Source organism: Equus quagga, chromosome 13, assembly GCF_021613505.1.
Source record: "Equus quagga isolate Etosha38 chromosome 13, UCLA_HA_Equagga_1.0, whole genome shotgun sequence".
NCBI lineage: Eukaryota > Metazoa > Chordata > Mammalia > Perissodactyla > Equidae > Equus > Equus quagga.
In genome coordinates this window covers 92,355,549-92,366,026 of record NC_060279.1, presented here as the reverse complement: position 1 = coordinate 92,366,026, position 10,478 = coordinate 92,355,549, and positions in this window count along the sequence as shown.

Here is a 10,478-nt window from a genome sequence, read left to right as displayed (position 1 = left end):
CCTATTCTCTATTGAACAGTCAGCTGGCTATTTTCTGGGCTGCTGCAGGGCTGTCTTCCCACGATGTCTTCACATTGCTCTCCTTTACACTGTCACTCCTCTTGAGGAACCTGTGTCCTCCTCTTTGTTGAATTCCATTCTAGTTTTGCTGAAGTATATCCCTAAGTGCCTTTTTCCGAAAGGGTGTATGGTAGATAACTATTTTGAAACTTTGCATGTTTGAAACATCTTTTCCCACTTTCCCACTAGACTAGAGGATAGTTTCTAGGCCCAGAATTACTGGTTCAAAATCATCTTCCTCAGCAGTTGGGAAACCCGGCTCCATTCCCTATTAAGTGGGCAGTGGGGCTTTTTGTCATCCCTGTGGCACTGACATTGCACCAGGATGGGTCCGTGAGCGAGTTTCTCTTCTTTCTCTTATTTTACACTCTTCTATCTGAACCCTCTTTCTCTCTTTAGTGCTGGGAATTTTTCTTGTTTGTGCAGTAAAGGATTAACTGTACCCGTATAGAGGTCTGGCCTCGCCCTCCGTTCCGGGGATGTAATCTTTAAATCCTTGGATGTCCTGCTGATAAGAGTGTCTTTGTTTACCTGGGGCCCTGGGCCCCCCAGATAATCTATACTAGCAATGTGACTTATGGTGGGGGCTCTGGGTCCCGTGGTGTCAACTCAGCCTTTAGAAACGAAGCTCAGCCACATGGGCAGGTGGAAAACCCGGTCTGCATGTCCCATCCCCATTAAAAGCCCTGGACCCCATGGCTTGGGTGAACTCCCTGGGAATACTCCATGTGTTTGTTGCTCCCTGTTGCTGAGGGAAGTCAGAGCTGTCCACGACTCCACGGGAGAGACAACTGGAAGCTCGCGCCTCGTCCCTCCTGGACTCTGCCCCCCGTGCCCCTTCCCTTGGCAGATTTTAATCCGCATCCTTTCTCTGTAATAAACTGTGACCAGGAGTGTAACAGTTTTCAGTGAATTCTGTGAGTCCTTCTAGCAAATCATCCAACTTGGGGCTGTTTGCGGGCCCCTCGGACTTGTAGTTGGTGTCAGAAGTAAGGGTGGTCTTGACGACCCCCAACTTTGTACATCTCATGCATCTCCTGCTCTCCATTTTCCCTTTAGAATCTTCTAGAACACTTCCCCAGTCTGAGACTGCCCCGCCCTCATCCTTCACAGCTCTGGACTGTCCTCTCCATTTTCATCACTCGTCTGTTCCACATTCTGGTAACTTTCATTAAACTTCCTTTCAGAACTTCTATCAGTTTGGGAGGTTTTTTTTTTTTTTTTTGCAACCATATTCGTGATTTTCATAGTCTCTTTTTATAAAAAGTTGTATTATAAAAGATCCAAACAGACAGACTAATTTGGAGTCTCCACCCAGTTTTAGCACATCTATGACTTAGTAAGGGGGCTTGTCTAGTGTGGAAACTCAGAACCTGGGTCCACCATGCTGAGTGGCAGCTGGACTTGAGGCTGTGGTGTGGGCAACAGGTGGGCGACCCCACCTCCCAGTGCCGAAACCCAGGCAGGACTGACACCGGGGGCTGACTTGCGGGAAATGTCTCTCCTGGGGCTTCCACTCCCTCCCTCCCCTCCTGCAGCCCCTGCCCGGATCCAGGCCTCTCTGCTCCCATCCAGCTCCTGCCCCAGCCTCCTCCCCGGCCTTCCTACCCCGGTCTTGCCCCCTCCGACCCAGCGCCAACAAGGCAGCCTGAGGAGTCTTTCTAAAGCAGCAAGCCCACCGGGGCCTTGTCCTGCTCAGAACCTGCTGTGGCTCACAGTGCCCTCAGGAGAAATGCCAAAATCCTTAGCATTTAGGCATCCCTAAATAAGGCCTCAGAGCATCCCTCCCGGCTGATCTTTGCAAAGAACTCCCCTCCCACCAACCTCGGTTGTTTTCACACAGACTCTTTTATTGTCAGTCTGTAACTAATTTTTAAATGATTAGTCAGCAGACATCTTGCGCCAGAGGCGGGCGTTGGTCCTATTCACACTGCACCCTTGGGGCAGGGACCTCACCACCAGCAGGATGCTAACCTGAAGCCTTACAGGGGACGTCAGTTCACCGGGAGGTCCACGCCATGGCAGGCCGGGACAAGCCGCTGTCAGGTGAGTGGAAACAGTCAATGAAGTGTGTGAATTCACTTTAGGCTCCGGTGGGAGGGGCCCTACCGGCTGCCCTGTGGGCAGGTTCCAGGTGAAACCCTGGGACTGGTTTCAAAACAGCGTTCTGCAAATGCCACAAACACCAGGCAGGGCGTGGTCCCCCACACTGGCCTGGAGACAGACCCAATTCGTGTGAATTTCACAATCGATTTGTTGATTCGCACATACACATACAGACGCGCACACAGCTTTGGGGATTATAATTGGGATTGCCTTGAATCTATAAATCCATTTAGTAAGATCTGACATCTTCACGGTATTAAATCTCCCAATCCATGAACATGGTCTCTCTCTTTATTAAGGTCCTTCAAAATTTATCTCAATAATGTTTTGCAGTTTACAGAGGAGAGGTCTTGTACATATTTAGTTGGGTTTTTTTCCCCATATATTAAATATTTTTTGATACTGTTTGGATGATATCAGTGTAAAATTTCATTTTCTGTTTGTTTGTTGCCAGTACTGATGACAGGAATAAATTGATTTCTGTCGATTAACCTTGAATCCAGTGACCTTGATAAATTAATTCTTATCAGTTTTTATAGTTTGTCTGTAGATTCCTTAAACTGCATGTATTCAGTCACTGGCAAATAAGAACTATTTCCTTACCAGTTCTCTTGTCCTTTATTCCTTGGCTCCTTTGTGATATCAGAGAAGGAAGTTTTTGGGTTTTTTTGTTTTTTTTTTTGCAGGGAAAGATTCACCCTAAGCTAACATCTGTTGCCAATCTTGCTCCTTTTCTTTTCTTTTTTTCTTGAGGAAGATTAGCCCTGAGCTAACTGCTGCCAATCCTCCTCTTTTTGCTGAGGAAGACTGGCCCTGAGCTAACATCCGTGCCCATCTTCCTCTATTTTATATGTGGGACACCTGCTACAGCATGGCTTGCCAAGTGGTGCCATGTCCACACCCAGGATCCAAACTGGGGAACCCTGAGCCGCCAAGAAGCGGAACGTGTGCACTTAACTACTGCACCGCCAGGCGGCCCCAATCTTGCTCCTTTTCTTTCCCCCTAAGCCACGAGTACACAGCTGTGTATAGTTGTAAATCCTCCTGGTTCTTCTACATGAGCTGCCACCACAGCACGGCTACTGACAGACGAGTGGTGCGTTTCCACACCCAGGAAGCGAACCTGTGCTGCCAAAGTGGAGTGCACCAAACTTTAACCACTAGGCCATCGGAGCTGGCTCAAAAGGATGATATTTGCTGTAGGATTTTATCAAATTAAGCAAGTCCCTTCTATTCCTAGTTTTCTGAGAATTTTTTCTTAATCATGAATGAGTGTCTATTTTCATTAAATACTTTTCCTGCACCAATCTAAAGGATAAGTCATTTTTTCTTCTTTTTATTCCTGTAAATATAATGCATTACATGGACAAAGTTTTTTTTTAATGCTAAGCCACACTTGGACTTCTGAAATGATGTATTTTCTTTTTCATATATTGCTGGTTTTGGGTTGCTAATTTTGGGGGAGGATATTTGTGTCCAAGTGCATGACAGGGTTGGACTGTGATTTCCCGTTCTTGCAAAGTCCTTGTCAGGTTTGGGTGTCACAGTGATACTGGCTTCATGATGAAACTGAGGATGAAGGAGATAAGATTTCCCTGGATTGGGGTGAAACTGTGCCTCGTACCCACAAGTCTAATGTAGGAAACAAAATAACCAAAGTTTCTGAGCTCGCCTTGCGGAACAGCAGGGGCACGGCTGATAAGAGAGGAACTGCTGACAGGCCCTGCTGGACTCAGCATCTTGCAGGAACATCAAGAAGCTAAAATGACTGACTGTAAACTTCAAACGTCACAGACTGAAAATTCACTGTGTGCAACACATAGAACAGATGGTCAGCCTGTGCGGACGATTCTTAGAGCTTCAGCCCCCAGGGGGACATGCTCCCCCCACCATACTTTGAAGCCCCAAGTAAAAACCCTTGCTTGTAGCTTTTCAGGGAGTTTGGGATTACAGCATTAGCTGCCGTTCTCCTTGCTCAGTGCTTTGCAATAAAATTCCTGCTTTCTTCCACTACACTCGGTGTCAGATTGGCTTGTCGTGCAATGTGTGAGTGAGCTCACTTCAGGTTTGATGTCAATTTGGTGACCCAGGTGGGACAACGTCCCAAGTGGACGTCTCGCCTGTGGTACACCAGCCTCTGGCTAAAGGCCTCTCGTGGAAGCTGTCCTGCAGCTGCCTGAGCCCCTGGTCTCAGGGACAGCCCCAGGCGACTGGCTGCTGACCAGACGTCATTGGCCCACGGTGCTTTTGCTGGGGTGGTGAAAGAAACTAGGGTCAGGACTTGGGAAGACGTCTCTTGTAAGCGGTTGGCAGTTTTTGGTTTTGTCTTTTTTTTTTTTTTTTTTTTTTGAGGAAGATTAGCCCTGAGCTAACATCCGTGCCCATCTTCCTCTATTTTATACATGGGATGCCTGCCACGTCATGCCTTTTGCCAAGCGGTGCCATGTCCGCATCCAGGATCCAAACTGGTGAACCCTAGGCTGCCAAGAAGCGGAACGTGTGCACTTAACTGCTGCACCACCAGGCTGGCCCCTGTTTTTGTCTTTGCACTAATATTTTCCAACGGGACCAGCCAGAAATAATGGGCACCTGGCAGCCCTCTGGGCTCCGTTTGTTTTGGTTTGCAATGGACATCCTTTTGCTGAGCTTCCTCATTAACTGATTTCTCTTATTTCTCCTTTTGTTTGTTTGCCTGTTTGGGGGGTTTTGTTCCAGGTCACTGGAGTTTGTTCGGGTAGGGGGGGATTTGTTGAAAGGATTAGAGATTTTTCACTCACAGGAATTCTTTGGCCCCATTCCTTTTGATACGTGTATGTGTGCACACGTGTGTGTGTGTGTGAAGTGCCGTAATGGGAAACTCAGATCCGGTTCCCAGTGGCAGCCCTCTAGGTTGCATATTGCAAAATTGGAATGTTTTCGATTATGAACCTATGAAAAGGAAAAAGTCAGAAGGCAGAAATCACAACGAGAAATCTGACCAACAGTCATTTGGGGCAACAGTTAGGCTGCTAAGGTCGATAAGATTATACAGATTAAAATGTCGAGCTAACATTTTATAAAGAGGTTATGTCAACTTTGCCCAAGTGTTTTTTGGGAATGGATGTTATGTCTAGCTGACAATGCTTCCCCTACATGGTATTGTAAGACCGAGACTTGTTAATGGACTCAATGGAAGCTATAATTAGAGGCATAAGAGTTGATAAGATGAAGATAAAACTTTGTAAGAAAATTGGTATATTTAAACGGTGTTTTTTTTTAAGATGTTATTTTTCCTTTTTCTCCCCCAAACCCCCCAGTACATAGTTGTATATCTTAGTTGTGGGTCCTTCTAGTTGTTGTATGTGGGATGCTGCCTCAGCGTTGCCTGATGAGTGGTGCTATGTCTGCACCCAGGATCTGAACCAGCGAAACCCTGGGCTCCTGCGAAGCGGAGTGTGCAAACTTAACCACTCGGCTACGGGGCCAGCCCCTTAAATGGGTTTTCTGTGAAATGATTGCATCTGTTTTGCTTGATTATATTATAGATTATGTTATGGGGATAGACATTGTGTCTCACCGGGAACACTTCCCCTGCCTGATATTATAGGAGCATGTAAATCCACCCTTCAGACTATGTGAGTTTAAACATGCTAAAGGAGAACTCACTTTAAAGTGGCCATTCTGGGGGACCTCTGTTTCAGATAAATCCACTTTAAGGGTCACCCTTAAGAGAGAAAATTCAAAACCTTTCACAATAGAACTCAGGCTTTGATTAATATGCAGAAGCTTCTAAAAGACAAAATGACTGCAAAAACAGCTCTAAAGAGGATCCTAACAGAAAAACGAAAGGAATCTTTAGTAAAGCTTTTTGGCCATCAGAACAGGTTCATCTGCCAGAGGAACAGTCTGGATCCAACTGCTATTTTGAGTTTTGTCTTTGAGACATGGCTAAAATCTTGAAGATCTCTATTTGTGTTTATCTGTACGTTTATATATGTAAGTCTCTCTAGGTATTTGTCTGCCTCTGGATGGTATAATTTCTAAAGGAGCTCTATTTAATTGGCTTGAAGTAAGCACTTATATAAATTATTTCTAAATGTAACAGAAACTAGCCCGGAGATCTTTCAAGCTAACATGATAGAAAATGATCTTTGGTAAATAAGAGCTTGTTGAAGTTTGTTGCTTTAACTGAAATAAACATGTTTTCAGAGTTATCAACATTGGATATGATACAAACATGTTATCTCTGCTACAAAATTTTTCAGCAAAAAATAATAACTTAGTATAATAGCTGATTTTTTTTTTGATGTCTCATGAGGTTTTTCTAGGCAACCTAAATATAATTGTTGAGAACAGGTAAACTAAATAGATTTAAAAAGGATAGAAGTTTTTGGGGAAACTTTATAACAATAATTATGTGTTATATATATGTACTTAAAACAAGTGCTAACTGCTTTGATGTCACATGAAGTTTTTAATGAGTAATCTAAACCTAATTGTTGGGTACAATTAGGTAAGAGTTTTTGAGTGCAATAATTATGTTTTATGCTCTGTATACTTGAAAAACAGCTTCCAAAATCTTTTTGGCAACTTGAAACTTTAAAGTTTTGCTAAATTAATGATAGAAACTTATTGAGTATCTAGGTCATTTCCACGTAAGATAAAGTCTTAGAAATCGACTACTAAGCATAGATTTGTCTGCCTTTGGTTTCTTATCTGAGAAACTGAAAGATGCTTAGGTTTATTGATAAACATGTTTTGCGTCTGCTGGGGAATTTTCTATGAGCAAGTACATGTTTCTGTATACAAGGAAAGTAAAATGTATGTTTCCAGTAAAGAAGGTAAAAAGAATAGAGATATTTTTGCTAGTTTTGTTAAGAAAGATAAATTTGTCCTAAATTACTAGGAAAGAAAAAAAAGAAAGAAAACATGGGACAAATTCTGAATGTAAAAAGTAAGTGACTGAGGTTTGTGGAAGTAAAACCCTGAGGAGTTTTGTGCTTGGTCAAGTTGGCTGAAATTTAAACGAATTCAGTTAAATGAATGAGTTTCACTATCGAGGGTAAGCTGGTGCAAAATTAGAATTTGGCTTTCTCTCTCTTAAAAAGATAATCTTCTTGAACTTGTGGTCTGCTCTTGATAAAGAGGTTATAAAAGGTTTTTCTTTATTTTTGAGTAAGTCTACCTAAAAGACAGAAAATCTATGTTTCCTATGTTCAAAAAGACTGAGGTCTCTCTATTAATTTTTTTTAAACTGTTTAAACTCTCCGTCTGCCTTTGACATCTGTTGTCACCTTGAGTGAATGGATAACTAAGCATCATTTCCTATTTGATCAACTGTTTTAAACCCTTTTGATATTTAAAAAAAATTTTTTTTTGAGGAAGATTAGCCCTGAGCTAACATCTGCTGCCAATCCTCCTCTTTTTGCTGAGGAAGACTGGCCCTGAGCTAACATCTGTGCCCATCTTCCTCTCCTTTATATGTGAGACGCCTGCCACAGCATGGTGTGCTAAGCGGTGCCATGTCCACACCCGGGATCCGAACTGGTGAACCCCGGGCCACCAAAGTGGAATGTGCACACTTAACCGCTGCGCCACTGGGCCGGTCCCCCTTTTGATATTTTTTACAAACTCTCCCAAGGTTCGAATCCTGGGTAAAGTCTTCCTTTTGACTTAAAAAGTAACTTTGAGAATTTCCAATGGGCCTTCGGACTTCTCAGAGAATTCATTCTCTCTTTCTATAAAGAGAGATATTAAACTAATTAGACTTATTTGGTATGTTAAATTACATGGTAAGCATTGTTAAATAAATGATGATAAACCTTCCTAGGTTATATTGTGTGGGTAAATGTTATTAGTATAAGTGCTTTAAAAAACTATATAATATTTCCAAAATTCTGATCTGTCTTGGTTATCAATCATAATTCTGGTTATTATCTCAAAGTGTTGTATGTCACAGAAATGGTTGTGTCTTTGTCAATTTCCATGTGTGAGTGTTTTGTTATTTTCAGACAAATGTTGTTTTACTCTGATGTTTTTGCAGATGTGTTTCATCTTTAGAGAGATTCACAGAAAGGACTCTGACACTTGCTCTAGAATGCAGGTTTCTGATAAGCTTTCAGATTATAAAACTGAGCTGGATAAAAAATTACCGAAGTCTAATGGAGAAACTGATGGCCTCATAAAACTGCTAACAGAAGATCAAGAATTTATTATATGAGACTGAATAAATTGATGAGGATGTTTATAATTTTTATGACTTTTTCTTTGAATTGTTGCTGATTTTTTTAATGTTTTGTTTTGTCAGATTTAAGAAAATCTTTTTCTCTTTTCTCTTAACGAACTATGACTTACAGCAATTTGTAAGCAGAACTGAAGCATTTATCTTTTTCTCCCTATCTGATCCCTCCAGAATTTGAAAATTCTTGATGAGTGAGTATTCTTATTTTCATGGCAATGTAGTTATTTGCATAAGTTCAATAAGAATCTGTTCTCCTTACAGTAGGACACAATTGGAAACACTGGTTATATTAGCCAGGCTTTGATTGGAATGTCATATTTGAGAAAAACATGTATAGACTCAGATATGACCATACAGCTTTGGAGGAACAAAGGTTGACTTTATGGAATAAAGCCATTTGGAAATATTGGCCTTGTACCTTGTTTACAGGGTTCCCAGAAACCTGACCAGATGAGTAAAGAAGGTCACTTCCCTGGTAGGCACAAGGAACCTCAGGATATCTGAGGGAACCTCAAGATAAGAGAGGAATTCACTCTAATCTGTAGGTATTTCAGGTAGAATCTGATGACAAGTCCTTGACTTAGCTTTCCTGACCTCAAGTGTCCTTTAAAGTTCAATCTGAGATTCCTTGCAAAAACTTCCAACAAAGCAGATTTAAAAGAGCTTAAATGATCAATTGTTATTCTTGCTATACTTATGTAAATAATTGGGCCAAGTTTACTGAAACTAGACATTTTGCATACCAATGAGTCTTATTTTGGCTATCTTTGGTAAAAACGAGGGTGATTTTAGAGAGAAAGATTGTTTCAATAGAAACTATAACACACATTTGTGGATGTTAGATTCTGGTTCTGTTAACTGTCTTTGAGGTTTCTGTTTTCTATCTGCAAACTGAAGGTGGACAACTTGATGTAAACTTGAGAGAACACCATGATAGCCCATGTTTAGCCAATCTTCACGGCTGTTGCTGTATAAGCTACTCAGAAAGTTTAACTGAGTGCTGATGACACCATCAGAGACATTTCCAGCTCCAGAGAAAACTTCCACACTGACATCTAGAAATCTTCTTGACTGGCTGTCCCCTGGGCTGAGGAATTGATTTATAATTTGCTCCAACCATCAACCTTGTTTTCTTTCTGTTTCTCTGGAAATGCTTTTTGTTAAATACCTGGTTACTTGCTTACACAATATACGCATAACTTTGGAAGACCCTTCCTACATTCTAGAGATGACCCAAAAGTCCCAAAGAGAACTTGAATTAAGGAACTAGACACTATCAGATATTCCTCTGCACTCTCTTTGTAGTGGAGACTGAGTCCTATTAAAATCCTGGAAACACAAGCTCCCAGATCAACTTCATCACCACTGCCAAACAAGAAAGCCACGAGAATGGGAACCATGCCATAGGAGAACATCACAACCAGGATCACCCAAACCTTGGCTGGCCTCAGTCTAGACACTGACTTCTCTGAATGGACAGGTGAGCCCCTGATAGACCTCAAGTAGCTGCGCAGAAGATGGTCTCCTAAAGATAAGTCACGAATGACTCCCGGGTTCTTACCTTATTTGTGGGACTATTAGACATCAGCCTATTTAGCTACATCAGGTTTCACTCGAGGTTCCAGCACCTAACCTTGAGTGGTTTACAGCCCTCTTCTCCTGGATTCCCCAAGGTCCATCATCTGGGGGGGTGGGTACTAAAATTTGGGCCGTGTGTTTTGCTAACATGTGTGGTTGTCTATGTAATTATAAAACGTGGACTTAAGAGTCATTCTGAAGCCAGTGATCAGAGTATTAAAATATTAGTCATGCACAACATACCTCGCTCTCCCCGATATGGTACCCAGAATATTTTGAAAAATAAAGGTAGACTGATTTCATTCCTCTGACCTTGAACTTCGCCCTTTCACAGCAGGAAGCAGCTAGAGTGGTTTTCACCCCCATTCCCCAAGATTGAGGAATGATCAAAAGAGAGAGGGGGTTGAAACTGAGGATGAAGGAGTTAAAATTTCCCTGGATTGGGGTCAAACTGTGCCTTGTACCCACAAGGTTAATGTGGGAGACAAAATAACCAAAGTTCCTTTCTTTGTTT